Consider the following 19,699-nt stretch of genomic DNA (forward strand, 5'->3'; position numbering starts at 1 on the left):
CAGAGATTAGACAGGAGCTGGATTCCACCCAAACAAGTATCCGAGATACTTCTTTCATAGCTTGTGGACTGTGAGTCCCATCCTGATGATTGACATATGCCACCGTTGTGATATTGTCTGACTGAAAACAAATGAACGACTCTCTCTTTAACAGAGGCCAAAACTGAAGATCTCTGAAAATTGCACAGAGTTCTAAAATATTGATTGGTAATCTCGCCTCTTGAGATTTCCAAACCCCTTGTGCAGTCAGAGAACCCCAAACAGCTCCCCAACCTAAAAGACTTGCATCTGTTGTGATCACAGTCCAGGTTGGCCAAACAAAAGATGCCCCTTGAACTAAACTTTGGTGATTTAACCACCACGTCAAAGATTATTATTATTATTATTATTATTATAAAAGGTTATTTGTAGAGTGCCAACAGATTCCGCAGCGCTAAGAGAGAGTGTTGAACTTTGGGATTTAAGGATATTAATTGTGATATCTTTGTATAATCGCGGCACCATTGATTCAGCATACAAAGCTGGAGAGGTCTCATGTGAAAACGAGCAAAAGGAATCGCGTCCGATGCTGCAGTCATGAGGCCTAAAACTTCCATGTACAAAGCCACTGAAGGGAATGACAGAGACTGAAGGTTCTGACATGCTGCAATCAATTTCAAATGTCTCTTGTCTGTTAGAAACAGAGTCATGGACACTGAATCTATCTGGAAACCTAAAAAGGTGACCCTTGTCTGAGGAATCAAGAAACTCTTTGGTAAATTGATCCTCCAACCATGTTTTTGAAGAAACAACACTAGTTGATTCATGTGAGATTCTCCAGAACGTAAAGACTGAGCTAGTACCAAGATATTGTCCAAATAAGGAAGCACCACAATACCCTGTTCTCTGATTACAGAGAGTAGGGCACCTAGAACCTTTGAAAAGATTCTTGGAGCTGTTGCTAAGCCAAATGGAAGAGCAACAAATTGGAAATGCTTGTCTAGAAAAGAGAATCTCTGGAACTGGTAATGATCTGGATGAATTGGAATATGAAGGTAAGCATCCTGCAATTCTATTGTAGACATATAGTGTCCTTGCTGAACAAAAGGCAGAATAGTCCTTATAGTCACCATCTTGAAAGTTGGTAGTCTTACATAACGATTCAAAATTTTTAGATCCAGAACTGGTCTGAATTAATTTTTTTCTTTGGAACAATGAATAGATTTGAATAAAACCCCAGACCCTGTTCCTGAAAAGGAACTGGTATGATCACCCCTGAAACTTCCAGGTCTGAAACACACTTCAGAAAAGCCTGAGCTTTTACTGGATTTACTGGGATGCGTGAGAGAAAAAATCTTCTCACAGGAGGTCTTACTCTGAATCCTATTCTCTAACCTTGAGAGACAATGTTCTAAATCCACTGATTTTGGGCTGAATTTGCCCAAACATCCTTGAAAAACTTTAATCTGCCCCCACCAGCTGATTTCGGTTTCTTAAAAGACTTGGATTTATTCCAAGTTGCTGAAGGCTTCCAATTGGAAACAGATTCCTTGGGGGAAGGATTAGATTTTTGTTCCTTATTCTGACGAAAGAAACAAAAACGATTAGAAGCTTTAGATTTACCCTTAGGCTTTCTATCCTGAGGCAAAAAAAACTCCTTTCCCCCAGTAACAGTTGAAATAATAGAATCCAACTGAGAACCAAATAAATAATTCCCTTGAAAAGAGAGAGATAGCAATCTAGACTTAGAAGTAATATCAGCATTCCACGATTTAAGCCACAAAGCTCTTCTGGCTAAAATAGCTAAAGACATGGATCTTACATCAATTTTGATGATATCAAAAATAGCATCACAAATAAAATGATTAGCATGTTTTAATAAACTAACAATGCTATATACGTCTGGATCCAACTCTTGTTGCACTAAATTCTCCAACCAAAAAGTTGAAGCAGCTGCAACATCAGCCAAAGTAATTGCAAGTCTAAGAAGATGACCTGAATACAAATAAGCTTTCCTTAGAAAGGATTCAAGCTTCCTATCTAAAGGATCTTTAAAAGAAGTACTATCTTCCATAGGAATAGTAGTTCGTTTGGCAAGAGTAGAAATAGCCCCATCAACTTTGGGGATCTTTTCCCAGAACTCTATAGAAACAGTTGATAAAGGATACAATTTCTTAAACCTTGCAGAGGGATTAAAAGGAGTACCCGGCTTATTCCATTCCTTAGAAATCAAATCAGAAATAGCATCAGGAATAGGAAAAACCTCTGGAGTAACTACAGGAGGTTTAAAAACAGAATTCAAATGTTTACTAGATTTGGTATCAAGAGGACTAGTTATCTCAATATCCAAAGTAATTAATACTTCCTTTAATAAAGAGCGCATATATTCCATTTTAAATAAATAAGAAGATTTTTCAGCGTCAATATCTGAAGGAGGATCTTCTGTATCAGATAGATCCTCATCAGAAGAGGATAATTCATTATTTTGTTGGTCATCAGAAACTTCATCAACTTTATGAGAAGTTTTAAAAGACCTTTTACGTTTATTAGAAGGCGGAAATGCAGATAAAGCCTTCAAAATAGAGTCAGAAACAAACTCTTTAAAATTTACAGGTATATCATGTACATTAGAGGTTGAAGAAACTGCAACTGGCAATGTATTAATACTTATGGAAACATTATCTGCATGTAACAATTTATCATGACAGGTATTACAAATGACACTAGGAGATATAATCTCCACAATCTTACAGCAGATACACTTAGCTTTGGAAGACTTGATGTCAGGCAGCATTTTTCCAGTAGAAACTTCTGAGGCAGGATCAGATTGAGACATCTTGCAGAATGTAATAGAAAAAAACAACATATAAAGCAAAATTATCAATTTCCTTATATGACAGTTTCAGGAATGGGAAAGCAAAGGCATAGCCCTCTGATTAAGAAAGCAAGAGGCAAACAGCAAAATGGGGAATAAATAAAAATGTTGGCGCCAAAAATGACGCACAACGTGAGAAAAAACTTTTTTGGTGCCAAGACACATCCGGAAATGACACCCATGCGTCACTAGTGACGCAACCGTGTGTAACAACCCAGCGTTAACTATTACGCCGGAAGTGACGAACTTGCGTCAACAAACTTGCCTTCCCGCGCCAAAAATGACGCAATAAAATAATGCATTTTGCGCACCTGCGAGCCTAATTCAGCCCGCAATTTAAAGTAGTCAATTGAAAAAAGACAAACCCAGGTAAGAAAAAATATTTAAAATATTATACTTTTACCAAATATGAAACTGTCAATCTGCAAAAAAGGAAATACATGAACCTGACTCAAGGCAAATAGAAGTACAATACATATATTTAAAACTTTATATTAAAAGCATAAAGTGCCCAACCATAGCTGAGGTGTCTTAAGTAATTAAAAATATACTTACCAAAAAAGACACCCATCTACATATAGCAGATAGCCAAACCAGTACTAAAACAGTTATCAGTAGAGGTAATGGAATATGAGAGTATATCGTCGATCTGAAAAGGGAGGTAGGAGATGAATCTCTACGACCGATAACAGAGAACCTATTGAAATAGACCCCCGTTAGGAAAATCACTGAATTCAATAGGTAATACTCTCAACGTCCCTCTGACATTCGCTGTACTCTGAGAGGAATCGTGCTTCAACAAAGCTGAGAAGCGCATGTCAACGTAGAAATCTAAGCACAAACTTACTTCACCACCTCCACCGGAGGCAAAGAGTGTAAAAATGAATTGTGGGTGTGGTGAGGGGTGTATTTATAGGCACTTTGAGGTTTGGGAAACTTTGCTCCTCCTGGTAGGATTTTATATCCCATATGTCACTAGCTCATGGACTCTTGCCAATTACATGAAAGAAATAAAGAATGTGTGTTTACATAGAGAGATAATATGAGATGTTCTTTCAGTAAATTCAGTCCATTTAAAAGAACCATAAAATATAGAATTACAAAACCACAGATGCATAATAAAAATACAATGCAATAAAACTTACTATGATTTTTAAAAGAGCAACAGATTGTATTCTGATAAATGTAGTTCTGCACCTGTACCATGTGACAGCTATCAGCCAATAACAGACTCATATCTTTATAAAATTTGAACTCCTGCATATGCTAAGTAGAAGCTGGTGCCTTATAACAGGTCATTAACCCTTTCAGTGCTAACGACGGCTCTGAGCCATCGCAGAGTTTCTCACTCAGGTGCTAACAATGGCACAGAGCCATTGCTAGCACTCTCCCACCTTGAGGGAGATCTGGGGGCTCCCACCCACTTCTACCCCGGCGATCAGGCCTGTATAGTGACAGACATCACCAAGGCTTCACGTTTTGCGCTGTGACGTCACATGCAATGATGTGATGACGTCACTGTGCAACTTTATTAAAAATAGACAATGGCAAGAATAGTGAAAGGAGGCGTGCTGCTTAGAAGCCTGTAACTCAGGCATCTAAGCAGCTACAGACTCCCAAGACCCAACAGTGTAAGTCGTGGGGGTCTGAAAGAAAGAATTAAACAAAAATATTAAAAAAAATAATAATAAAAAAACCCTTAGAACAGCTTAGCACCCAGGTAGGAAAGTGCTTAGCACTCAAAGGGTTAAAAAGGCTGTGTAGAATTTGATAATGAAAATAAATTACAAACAGTATAAAGTGTATGGCAAATTTCACCTTTAGGTTTATTTTTTATGTAAAATAACTGTTTGCTGTTTTATACACCGGTAAAACAAGTCATTAGAAACACATTAAAGGGACAGCAAAGTCAAAATTAATCTTTTATGATTCAAATTTAAATATCTTTCCAATTTCCTTCTATTATCAAATCTGCTTTATTCCCTTGGGGACCTTTGTGACAAAGTTTATAATGCACTATGGTGCGCTAGCTGCTGATTAGTAGCACATACAAGCCTCTTGTCATTGGCTCACCTTATGTGCTCAGCTAGCTCCCAGTTGTGCATTGCAGCTGCTTCAATAAAGGATATCTAGACAATAAAGCAAATATCAAATAGAAGTCAGTTGGAAAGTTGTTGAAAATTGTATGTTCTATTTAAATGATGAACATTTGGGGTTTCTTGTTATTTCACGGGAAAACCAAATTTACAGGACACTGTCCCTTTAAGTCTGTGATCATGTGACATAAACAGCAGCAGCTGAAGGTGCAGAATACACTTACTAAGGTCTTTACTAACAACAAGAATCAGTCACAGATCAGTGGGATAAACAGGTGCAGCTAATAGAAATAAGAAATGTATTATAAAATAACCTCATTAGAAATAAAATAATATGCAGATCACAAGATATTTATGTTTAGATCAGTATATGTGATGAGACTGATACAACAGGGCCATAAGCTGAGTGATATTTATTACTGGAGCAAATAGCAGCTTCACACTAATATTAAATGAAAATGGTTAATCTGGGCTCTACAGTTAATTATAAACCTATAGGGAAATACATGATTCTAATTGGTTGATACTTAAAAATCTATTGAACATTGGATAACAGGAACAACCCCACAAATGTATTATAGGACAGACCTCCTCAAGCTTGAAAATATGGTTTGGTTCTGCTACAAACATTCATTTTACAAACTGCAGTAAATAATTATGTATTAAATTAGCCTTTTAATGAAATAACTAAACGTTAAATTCATTAACACAGCATGAAAAATATAGAAAACAAATTAAAAAAGTACAGTTGATTTTTTTTATATAAACTCTGTTTCTTATATAAAGTGAAATATTTTATCTTTATTATAACAAAATACAGAACAATATTTTCTCATCATAATATAAAACACAACAGTGTGAGGCTGTTAATAAAGATTTATGTCAGGGTTTGCATATTACCGTTTAGCTGAAGCTCTGTAAGTATGAAGTCTCTCTGGTTCCTACTGTGATATCACTGAGTGTTACACAGATATTTATACTAATGTGGGAGTGTCACCTTTCTCTGTGTGACTCACATGAGTACAACTTGTCAGTTGGGAGACAATGAGAGGGTCACACCTGGACTTTTGTTCTCATGTAGATGTCTATTGTCCCCTCTGGTGTCACATGAATACAGAGTCCCTGCCTCCCCCTCAGGATGTGATTATCATATGGATAAGTAAGGAGGAAACAAACTGTTTATTTAAATGTGAGAGATGTTTCTGTTGTGTCCTAAAATATCTCAGGATACAGCATTATATTATGTTTTTATTGATGGGAATTGTTATTCTAACATAATTTAGTTGCAAACAGACATATAATATTAACATGTTATTAGATAATAGAGTATGTGATACAATGCTGAGTATTTCAATATTAATCATTTGACCCTTTTATTGTTTGTTTACTAAATGTAGTTTCTTTTTCTAATCTTTCTAGCATACATTATATTTCTTATATATACTGTGTGTATGTTTGTGTGTGTGCGCGTGTATATATATATATATATATATATATATATATATATACGCACACACACATACATACATATATATATATATATATAAATCTAATTTCCCAAATATCAGCACTCACTGTTCCCTTGATCAAAGTGTGGGGTGCAATCCAGATAATATCCCAAATAAAGCCCAAGAGATGCACTCGCCGTGATTTTTTCACAGGAGTCTGAAGACGGGGGTCACTCCCCGAAAAGGTTAACTCACTTTTAATAATTTTTTTGTAACATGGCGAGTGCATCTCTTGGGCTTTATTTTTATTATATATATATATATATATATATATATATATATATATATATATATATATATAATTCTACACATAAATTGCTGCACTCTGCGACCAATTGTGTGCTTTTGTAATTAGTCACTGTATTACTTTTTGTATTTAAAAGAAGCTCCCGTCAGCTGTGTAACATTTTCCATACATATAATATATACTTCCATACATATAATATATACTTCCATACATATAATATATACTTACACACATATATATACTTACACACATATAATATATACTTACACACATATAATATATACTTACACACATATAATATATACATATAATATATACTTACATACATATAATATATACTTACATACATATAATATATACGTACATACATATAATATATACTTACATACATATAATATATACTTACATACATATAATATATACTTACATACATATAATATATACTTACATACATATATACTTACATACATATAATATATGGGGTGGGGGACTTTAAAAATGCATGGGACAAGCATAGGGCTATCCTACGAACTAGATAAGTTTATACTGTTAGGTAAGGTGGGGCAGACTTGCTGGGCCTATGGCTCTTATCTGCCGTCAATATCTATGTTTCTATATACTTACATACATATAATATATACATACATGCATATAATAATATATACTTACATACATATAATATATACTTACATACATATAATATATACTTACATACATATAATATATACGTACATACATATAATATATACGTACATACATATAATATATACTTACATACATGTAATATATACGTACATACATATATACTTACATACATATAATATATACATACATGCATATAATATATACTTACATACCCAGATACAGAACTTTTTTTCACTTTCTGCGATGAGATATTTTTTGTGAAAAATTTTCTGCAGGTAATTTTTAAATGAAATAAAATGTATAAATTTGTCAGTTACACTAAAGCACCAGATCAATTGCAATGTGTTGGTTATCTGGAGAATAAATCAATATTTTAAATTTTATAATCTAGTGCAGTAGTAGAAACTTGCATTGCATATTAGCTACAGACAAAAAAAGTAATTGTAAAATGTCTCTTGAATTCATTTGTTTCCTTTTCTCTTAGTCTAGCATAGAAACGTAGTAATAAAAAAGGTGCATTTCTCATACGAACAGCTTACATTTAGAGAAAAACAGCTTTGCAGACTGTGAAAAGCTAGGGAACGAGCTTGCAAAAATCTCAGAGCCAGACAACAATCAATGCACTGCTGCTTTGCAGCACTACTGCATATTTGATTGTTGTCTTCAAACAGCACTTTGCTATGGATGCACTGTGGTAAGGAAAACGTATGCAATGCAGCCAGGGAACAGCCCTGTTTAAAAAGAACAGCCTAATGTAGAGCAGCACTAAAAAAGTAAAGTGCTAACAGTTCCTGTTCTTTCTGCAAACATGCTGCATTTTCTGCGATGACATCTCAGATCACTCTATGTTCTGCCTTGGGGCTTACATACATATAATATATACTTATATCCATGTACACAAAACATATTGCTCTGTCATTTTTTAACATAAATCCATACTTTGCAAGAGCCTAAAATATAAGATTTTACAGGAATTTCTAAAATAACAGACCTGCAGTATTGTGGGTTTGTTATAATTAGCATCATCTAGCATTTTGTTAAAAAATAAGAAAATAGTAAAAACTATATAAATTGTTAAATGTCTGTAAAGCTGCATATATTTAAATTAACCCCTTAGTGACCAGACCATTTTCAATTTTCTTACCGTTGAGGACCAGTGCTATTTTTACTTTTCTGCAGTGTTTGTGTTTAGCAGTAATTTTCCTCCTACACATATACTGTACCCACACATATTATATACCCTTTTCTTGCCATTAAATGGACTTTCTAAGGATATCATTATTATCATCATATCCTATAATTTACTATAATTTTTTAAATAAAATATGATGAAAAAAAAAAAACTTTTTTCTAACTTTGACCACCAAAATCCGTTACACATCTACAACCACCAAAAAACACCCACGCTAAATTGTTTCTAAATTAAAAAATAACCAATGTTTACATGTTCTTTGCTTTTTTTGCAAGTTATAGGCCAATAAATACAAGTTGCACTTTGCTATTTCCAAACCATTTTTTTCAGAATTAGCAATAGTTACATTGTAACACTGATATCTGTCAGAAATACCTGAATATCCCTTCACATGCAGTAGACAAACCAAAATACTGATCTAGGCCCATTTTGGTAAATTTCATGCCACCATTTCACCACCAAATGCGATCAAATAAAAAATGTTTTTAACTTTTTCACAAACTTTAGGTTTCTCACTGAAATTCTTTTGTGCAATAATAATTAAAAGGCCGCCAATTACAGCTGCGCACCACACTTATTCCCAGCAGTGAAGTGGTTAATTAGGTAGATTGCAGTGGCGGCTCGTGGGTTATTTAAATGGGCTTTCACAATACATTACATTATCATATAATGGACCTGCAGGGATAACCATGTCTCTGCCAGCAGCCTGAGAGTATGAAAGCTATTAAACACTCCAAAGGTTTGGAAAACAGCACACTTTTTCTTAGGCCTGTGGGGCACGGAATAAAGGACCTGCCACGTCCAAAAATACAGTCCAAGTAACAAAGGATATCCCAGCCTCCAATATTTAAAAAGAACCTTTATTCTCTTACATGGGGTCCACAGCAATAGAACATTCAACGTTTCAAGCCTTAAGTGTACATGATTAAGAGCCTATAGCAGGCTTGAAACATTGTATGTTCTATTGCGGAGGACCCCATGTAAGAGAATGAAGGTTCTTTTTAAATATTGGAGGCTGGAATATCCTTTGTTACTTAGTGTGAAAGCTGTGCCAGCAATGCACTAGCCATGAAGTGCCTAATGATGGTGCAGTGTTAGGATTATTCTGTGAGTTCATATCTAGGACGTGTGGAGATCTATGTGCAGAAACACTAGCACACAGACAGACACACACACAGACTCACAGACATTAACACAAAGACACACACAGGCATACACACACATACAGACACACACAGAGAGATACTAACACACAGTCACACACTAACATAGACAGACAAACACACAGACAGACAAACACACAGACATTAACACAAAGACACACACAGGCATACACACATACAGACACACACAGGGACACTAACACACAGTCACACACTAACACAGACAGACTAACACACACAGGCATACATATACAAAGACACTAACACACACAGAGACACAGAAACAAAGACAGACACTAACACACACAGATACACATACATGCATACGCTCAGTCATACACACTAACACACAGGCATAGACAGACAGACACTAACACACACAAAGACACTAACACACACAGGCAGACACACACACAGAGACACTAACACACACAGGCATACACTAACACACACAGATACAGACACACACAGGCAAACTCACAAACAGACATTAACACACACAGGCATACAGACACAGAGAGACACTAACACACACAAAGACACTAACACACACAGGCATACACACAGAGACACACACAGGCATACAAACAGAGACACTAACATACAGAGGCATACACGCACGCACGCACGCACACACACACAGTGCTTGTTTATTTTTGGGGTTGTAATAGCAGCTAAGTTTAGCATTATGCTTGGTGATTGTATAGACAGTTTGCTCACACAGTGCTACATACATCAGCAGCCTTCATAAGTTGAGTAGTGCACGAGAATGCTGGTGCCCCAGCAACCAATCAACAACTGACCTGATTTCTGGAAGTAAAGAACTGCCTCTGAGGCAAAAAAACAAGCTTTCTTTAGCAGTGATCTTAGGACTGCAAAATATATTTTTTAAAACAAAATCTAATACATTACTGCTACTCTGACAATATAAAAATAAATAAAAACTTTCTGCATGCAGATCTGCTCACTGCCTAATTTAACTATTTAGGAAACAGCTTGCAAGTAAAAAGCAGTGCTCTAGTTGTTCCCTAAATAGTTACGTTAAGCAATTAGCAGATCGGCACGAATTGTGCTTCGTTTCTCCACTATGAGATAAGCAGCAGTTTAGGTGAGATTTTCTTTTAAAACAAAGCTGCTGATATTACCATAGGAAGCAGATTTCACTGCTATCAGATCTGTATACACTCACTGCAGACACGGACTGATAGCAGCTCTGTATACACTCACTGCAGACACGGACTGATAGCAGATCTGTATACACTCACTGCAGACACGGACTGATAGCAGATCTGTATACACTCACTGCAGACACGGACTGATAGCAGATCTGTGTACACTCACTGCAGACACGGACTGATAGCAGATCTGTATACACTCACTGCAGACACGGACTGATAGCAGATCTGTATACACTCACTGCAGACACGGACTGATAGCAGATCTGTATACACTCACTGCAGACACGGACTGATAGCAGATCTGTATACACTCACTGCAGACACGGACTGATAGAAGATCTGTATACACTCACTGCAGACACGGACTGATAGCAGATCTGTATACACTCACTGCAGACATGGACTGATAGCAGATCTGTATACACTCACTGCAGACACAGACTGATAGCAGATCTGTATACACTCACTGCAGACACGGACTAATAGCAGATCTGTATATACTCACTGCAGACACGGACTAATAGCAGATCTGTATATACTCACTGCAGGCACAGACTGATAGCAGATCTGTATATACTCACTGCAGACACAGACTGATAGCAGATCTGTATATACTCACTGCAGACACCGACTGATAGCAGATCTGTATACACTCACTGCAGACACGGACTGATAGCAGATCTGTATACACTCACTGCAGACACAGACTGATAGCAGATCTGTATACACTCACTGCAGACACAGACTGATAGCAGATCTGTATACACTCACTGCAGACACGGACTGATAGCAGATCTGTATACACTCACTGCAGACACAGACTGATAGCAGATCTGTATATACTCACTGCAGACACAGACTGATAGCAGATCTGTATACACTCACTGCAGACACGGACTGATAGCAGATCTGTATACACTCACTGCAGACACAGACTGATAGCAGATCTGTATACACTCACTGCAGACACGGACTGATAGCAGATCTGTATACACTCACTGCAGACACAGACTGATAGCAGATCTGTATACACTCACTGCAGACACAGACTGATAGCAGATCTGTATACACTCACTGCAGACACAGACTGATAGCAGATCTGTATACACTCACTGCAGACACAGACTGATAGCAGATCTGTATACACTCACTGCAGACACTCACTGATATCAGATCTGTATACACTCACTGCAGACACGGCCGGCATTGAACTACGGCGAGGAAGCTTTCTGTTTTGCAAGGCAACCACCAAGCCTCCTCCCCCATCTGCAACTCAGAATGTCTTGCAAAGTGCAAACTGACAACAGGAACATAAAGCAAACTAACAGAGGACTATATTTGTAATAAACTGAACCTGATAGCTTTTGGTTTTCTAAAGCCCCTTTACGGTGATTTTCTTCTGTTTGTGCTCACATTTAGGCTGCTTGACAAGAGAAACGGACGGTTTTCTTACTGAAAAGAAACATTATATTAATAGCTTATTTTCAGTTATTCACATGAATAGGAAGGACGTTTATTATTGCCCTTTAAAAACAGAGGCTTATATCATATGACATATTTATTGCCAGCAGATTATAAATGACAGAAGTAAACAAGCTGTTGTATCAGTACATTTGTATATGATGTGTACTTGTTCCTAACGTGCTGACAGCATGAATGAGTGAGGATCTCCAGAGAATAAAGAGAGGTGAAGCAATCACAACCAGCAATACAAGAAACGTTATGGTGATAATGAAAAGATATATCATCCTCTTACCAGAGTTCAATAAAACACGGCTCCAGCTCCGGCACCATAACAGTCTCATACACGGTGCAGCTCACAGATGACTCACAAGTTGTCACACACTAAGGTTCCTTATCAAGCTCGCACTCCTACTCATGCACACTGACAAGACCTCCTTATATCACATCCGCATTGAGCGCTCTGACTGTGCAGCGGTATTTGCAAATAAAGCACCATTCCTAACATGCACAAGGACCTTTGCCCTTCTTGACCCCATTTCCTCCTCTTATTGGGAGATACCATCACATCTGGAAAGTGTAATTTACTACTAGTTAAACTAGATGTGATGGTGTCTCCTAAAAAGAGGAGTTTAGTACTAACCTTCAGTGGCTTCTGTCACAGCTCAGCCTCAGCAAGCCCTTCCTGTGCTGCAGTACAGCTGATTGCTGTATGAGGATTAAGCTATCTGTCTGACACCCCTCCCCCTTTACAGGCTCCCATGCAAATACACAGTGCCTTCACAGCCTGTAGTTCAACCTTTGCCTTGAATGAGCCTCATCACATGACCTGAGTGGTGAAGTTGACGTCTTACTCGCACAGCATAAACTGTGCGATTAGAGACGTATAGGGGCTGGGTTGGTGTGGCGCCTGCAGGCACTTATGAATAAGTGCAGAGGGATATGCCAGGCATCTAAACTATACCGCACGTGCAGTTTAAAAAAAAAAAAAGTGTTTTTTTTAAACACAGTCTGGCTTGGACTTTTTTTGGCTGAGTATTTAAAGGGACAGTCTACACCCGTATTAACCTTTGCTTATATGTTAGAATAAGTGCTGATAGTTCTATCTCACCCCCTTTACCCTACGGAGTTTGCCTCACAAACGGAGATCCCAGAAATAAAAACTTTGTTTTCAGACGTTAAAGATGGCCTACAAAGTCCGCCCATTCCCTTCTTCTGCTACCTTGAACTCCCCTTCTCTTTCGATATCATACTCGTGCACGGTCAACTTCATACATCATTTACGTGTAAACACGCATGCTCCTATATACGGAAGTGACGTAGATGAAGTCCGTCTGTGCTGCACGTCTGAAATCTATCAGATTGTGTTTTAGTTCCTACGCTGCAAGCGTCCATGTTATTGTTCAAACAGTAAGTTACGCTTTTTTAGTTCCGCATAAGGTGCGCATGCGCAAAACGACGAAAGCGTGATCATGATTTTTCATCAGTGAACAAATTTTGATTGGAGCGTTTCAAAGCAGAGAGTGTATAATGTACATACTAGGCGGAGCTGGTACGCCATTTATAATGATTATATACTGAGTTTGGATTAGGAATAATTTGGTTTGTGAAGCAGGATGGTTATGGTATAGGGGGTGAGTTATAACTATCAGCACTTATTCTAACATATAAGCAAAGGTTAATACGGGTGTAGACTGTCCATTTAAATATAATTTTTCCAATAGGGGGGCTATTGGAAAAATTATATTTATTCAGCCCCCCAAAAAAATCTTCTTTTGTCTTTGGGGGTTCACATGCACCTGTGCACCTATGGAGGAGCCTCCACTGGTAGATTGTTAGGTTAATTTTAGCTTTAGTGTAGAGATCAGCCTCCCACCTGACAATTCTCACCCCTGATCCCTCTCAAACAGCTCTCTTCCCTCCCCCACCCCCAATATTTACCCCCATCTTAAGTACTGGCAGATAGTCTTCCAGAATGCAGATGTATTAGACCTTTTTTATTTTATTTTTATCTATTTATTTGTTTAAATATAATTATGTTCTTCAGTGTAGGATTACCCCCTTACTTTCCCACTTCCCTGATTCCTCCCAAAAAACATAATTTATGTAAGAACTTACCTGATAAATTAATTTCTTTCATGGTGGCAAGAGTCCATAAACTAGTGACGTATGGGAATATACATTCCTACCAGAAGGGGGCAAAGTTTCCCAAACCTCAAATGACTATAAATACACCTCCCACCTCACTCATACCTCAGTTTAATGTATAGCCAAGTTAGTGAGGTGTAAAAAAAAGGATTAAAAAGCATAAAAAAGAGGAACAGGATAAATAAAGTGCTTTATATACAGGGGGTGCAGAATTATTAGGCAAGTTGTATTTTTGAGGATTAATTTTATTATTGAACAACAACCATGTTCTCAATGAACCCAAAAAACTCATTAATATCAAAGCTGAATAGTTTTGGAAGTAGTTTTTAGTTTGTTTTTAGTTATAGCTATTTTAGGGGGATAACTGTGTGTGCAGGTGACTATTACTGTGCATAATTATTAGGCAACTTAACAAAAAACAAATATATACCCATTTCAATTATTTATTTTTACCAGTGAAACCAATATAACATCTCAACATTCACAAATATACATTTCTGACATTCAAAAACAAAACAAAAACAAATCAGTGACCAATATAGCCACCTTTCTTTGCAAGGACACTCAAAAGCCTGCCATCCATGGATTCTGTCAGTGTTTTGATCTGTTCACCATCAACATTGCGTGCAGCAGCAACCACAGCCTCCCAGACACTGTTCAGAGAGGTGTACTGTTTTCCCTCCTTGTAAATCTCACATTTGATGATGGACTACAGGTTCTCAATGGGGTTCAGATCAGGTGAACAAGGAGGCCATGTCATTAGATTTTCTTCTTTTATACCCTTTCTTGCCAGCCACGCTGTGGAGTACTTGGACGCGTGTGATGGAGCATTGTCCTGCATGAAAATCATGTTTTTCTTGAAGGATGCAGACTTCTTCCTGTACCACTGCTTGAAGAAGGTGTCTTCCAGAAACTGGCAGTAGGACTGGGAGTTGAGCTTGACTCCATCCTCAACCTGAAAAGGCCCCACAAGCTCATCTTTGATGATACCAGCCCAAACCAGTACTCCACCTCCACCTTGCTGGCGTCTGAGTCGGACTGGAGCTCTCTGCCCTTTACCAATCCAGCCACGGGCCCATCCATCTGGCCCATCAAGACTCACTCTCATTTCATCAGTCCATAAAACCTTAGAAAAATCAGTCTTGAGATATTTCTTGGCCCAGTCTTGACATTTCAGCTTGTGTGTCTTGTTCAGTGGTGGTCGTCTTTCAGCCTTTCTTACCTTGGCCATGTCTCTGAGTATTGCACACCTTGTGCTTTTGGGCACTCCAGTGATGTTGCAGCTCTGAAATATGGCCAAACTGGTGGCAAGTGGCATCTTGGCAGCTGCACGCTTGACTTTTCTCAGTTCATGGGCACTTATTTTGCGCCTTGGTTTTTCCACACGCTTCTTGCGACCCTGTTGACTATTTTGAATGAAACGCTTGATTGTTCGATGATCATGCTTCAGAAGCTTTGCAATTTTAAGAGTGCTGCATCCCTCTGCAAGATATCTCACTATTTTTGACTTTTCTGAGCCTGTCAAGTCCTTCTTTTGACCCATTTTGCCAAAGGAAAGGAAGTTGCCTAATAATTATGCACACCTGATATAGGGTGTTGATGTCATTAGACCACACCCCTTCTCATTACAGAGATGCACATCACCTAATATGCTTAATTGGTAGTAGGCTTTCGAGCCTATAAAGCTTGGAGTAAGACAACATGCATAAAGAGGATGATGTGGTCAAAATACTCATTTGCCTAATAATTCTGCACACAGTGTATAGAAAAAAAATCATAACCCCAAAAAATATTGGGTGGGTCTGATGGACTCTTGCCACTATGAATTAACTGAATTTATCCGGTAAGTTCTTACATAAATTATGCTTTTCTTCATGTGAGTTGCAAGAGTCCATGAGCTAGTGACGTATGGGAAAATAACCCAAGATGTGGAAGTCCCCGAGTCACTAGAGAGGGAGGGATCAAATAAAACAGCTATTTTCACTGAGAAATTAAATTTGTTTTAAAAATTAAGTTTTCTTAAAAATTAAAAAAAAACTCAAATCATAGGCACTAGAATCAAACTGAGACAGCTGCCTAAAGAACCTTTCTACCAAAGGCTGCTTCCGATGAAGCAAACACAACAAAATGGTAAAATTTTGTAAATGTATGCAAAGAACACCAAGCTGCTGCTTTGCAAATTTGATCAACTGAAGCTTCATTCTTGAAAGCCCAGTATGTGGCGACTGCTCTAGTAGAATGAGCTGTAATATGCTTAGGCAGAGACTGCCCCACCTCCAAAAAGGTTTGTGAATCAAAAGCTGTAACCAAGATGCCAATAAAATGGCAGATACTTTCTGACCTTTTCTGAAACCAGAAAAAAATAACAAATAGACTAGAAGTCTTTCTGAAAACTTTAGAAGCCTTAACATAATATTTCAAAGCTCTTACCACATCCAAAGAATGTAAAGACCTTTCAAGAGTTTATTAGGATTAGGACACAAGGAAGTAACAATTTCCCTATTGATGTTATTAGAACTCACAACTTTTGTAAAAAATTTAAACGAAGTCCGCATAACAGCTTTAGCTTGATGGAAAATCAGATAAGGAGACTCGCAAGAAAGAGCAGGCAATTCTAGCAGATGAGATAGCAAAAAGAAATAACACTTTCCAAGAAAATAGTTAAATATTTAAAGAATGCATAGGCTCAAAAGAAGGATCCTGCAAAATCTTTAAAACCAAATTGAGACTCCAAGGAGGAGACATTGATTAAATAACAAGTTTGATATGAATCGAAGCCTGAACAAAACAATGAATATCAGGAAGCTTAGCAATCTTTCTATGAAATAAGGGAAAGCTGGAGTACATTCTCCATTTTTAAACTTAAACAACTGTGTGAATTGTGGTTGAATGCTTTATTAGAATTTAATTTAAAAATGGTATGTCTCTGTGTGTGAGTGTTACCTGGGGAAACGGAGCTGCTTAATTCCACATACTCTTACAAGTACCTTACTTGTAGGAGTCTAATCTGAGATTCAGCGTGTGTACTTTTTATTTTAAGCCATGAGCAAGTACAGCTCTGACCTCTCTAGGTCTTAATCGCATAGAGACCCTGTTAAGTTCCAAAACCGGTAATCATAAATATATTAACCAGAATACCGGAGTGTCCCTTATAGGTTCTAAAATAATTCTATTACGCATATATTCTGATTTATTACCCTGGAGTACTACTTAAACCATAATATAGGGGTTACCTCTACAGTGCACCAAACACACTGACAACGATACTGGTACTAATTTCTTATAATAACTAGTCAATCCCTTCATAGTTAAGCGAACTTTGTACAGTATAATCTGCAGTATTGATCCAAGAAATTGGCGGTGTTACAACGAGGGCTGTGCAAAAGGAAAACATTTCAATAATACCCTGATATTATAGCTGCTGCTCTTAGAAATAGCCTCCACCAGAATAGGTGATAACCAGCTGTCTATTTAAACTCAAAACATTATCAAGTTAAGCACTAATGGAGTGCAATGCTATAATATAAGTATTACCTAAATTGAAATGGGAGGACATACAGAGTGAATCTTTTCTATTTTATAACATTCTCAGGAACACAATTAATATAGTAATCTGACAAACCGCAACTAACACTGAATATAGCTAAACGGAATAGTCCTCCGCCGGTTACGTTACCAGCAATCAACCAACCTATATGTTACTGCATTTAGAGTAAGTTCGTTATATAGAGGTTAAAAATCCCTTTAGTACCCAGTACCCAACAAATATATTACCTAGGGCATATTTACTATTTTCTAGTCTTGCAACTATACGTTTCTTAATGTATTAACACAAGATTCTAGTAACCTTTTGTATGCATTCACTTTGGTCTGATCATACAATTGCAGGACAGTTCAGAGCATTACACCTAGGTTTATTTCTCTGATACAAAAATACCCATTAGGGACAATCCGTGGGTCTCTACACACTAGTATTATCACTCACATTCTTTCGATATAAGAAGATGATCTAAAACTGGGGGTTAGATATTCTTGCAATAAATATAAATTATGGGCATATTCTGAATCCATATATATATATATACATATACAATTGCATATACCCTACCCCTTTCTTTGAGTGTATATTACTTGGTGAGCATACCACGTATTGGTCGCATTCTCCTATATTCACATTGGTTGGAATTTTAAAATACCTCACCCCCTTGCTTTTTATTTTTGAATAAATTAATAAAAGTTAAGTTTTAATCGCCTTTCTTGGACCTTCTACCTGGGTATTCATGGCCATTTTCCCCATACTTGCTGTTGAGTGCTAAATATGTACATTCTTTCAATTGCTGCTTGCAATTGATTATTCCAGTTTTCTATGAAATAAGACAGAAAGAGCAGATATTTGTCCTTTTAAAGTATTTGCAGACAAACCTTTATCCAAACCATCCTGAAGAAACTGTAAAATCCTAGGAATTCTAAATGAATGCCAAGAATAATCATGAGTGGAACACCATGAAATATAGGTTTTCCAACCCCTATGATAAATCTTACTTGAAACAGACTTACAAGCCTGTATCATTGTGTCAATTACTGAGTCAGAGAAACGTCTATGATTAAGAACTAAGTATTCAATTTCCATGGGCCTTGAGACAGAAGGTTTAGTCTTATAGGAAGTGACCAAGGCTGGCAACTGGACAAGGTTCGCATACAATTTAGAGGACCAAAATCAGCATGGTTTTACTTCAGGGAGATCATGTCAGACTAATCTAATTGACTTCTTTGATTATGTAACAAAAGTATTAGACAAGGGAGGAGCAGTTGATGTAGCATATCTAGATTTCAGCAAAGCATTTGACACCGTCCCACACAATAAACTTATTCACAAACTATATCTCCTTGGTCTAGATTCAAAAATTGTGAACTGGGTGGAATGCTGGCTTAAGGACAGAAAACAAAGTGTCTTAGTAAATGGAGTTCATTCAGCAGAGGGGGCTGTTACTAGTGGTGTTCCTCAGGGGTCAGTTCTGGGGCCTGTTTTGTTTAACATATTTATCTGCGATATCAGCAAAGGGCTACAGGGGAAAGTATGTCTCTTTGCAGATGATACAAAAATTTGCAACAGAGTGGATGTTCCAGGGGGGGTAGACAAAATGAGAAGTGATATACAACAATTGGAGGATTGGACAAACGACTGGGATCTAAAGTTTAACACAGCA

Source organism: Bombina bombina, chromosome 5 (genome assembly GCF_027579735.1).
Source record: "Bombina bombina isolate aBomBom1 chromosome 5, aBomBom1.pri, whole genome shotgun sequence".
Lineage (NCBI taxonomy): Eukaryota > Metazoa > Chordata > Amphibia > Anura > Bombinatoridae > Bombina > Bombina bombina.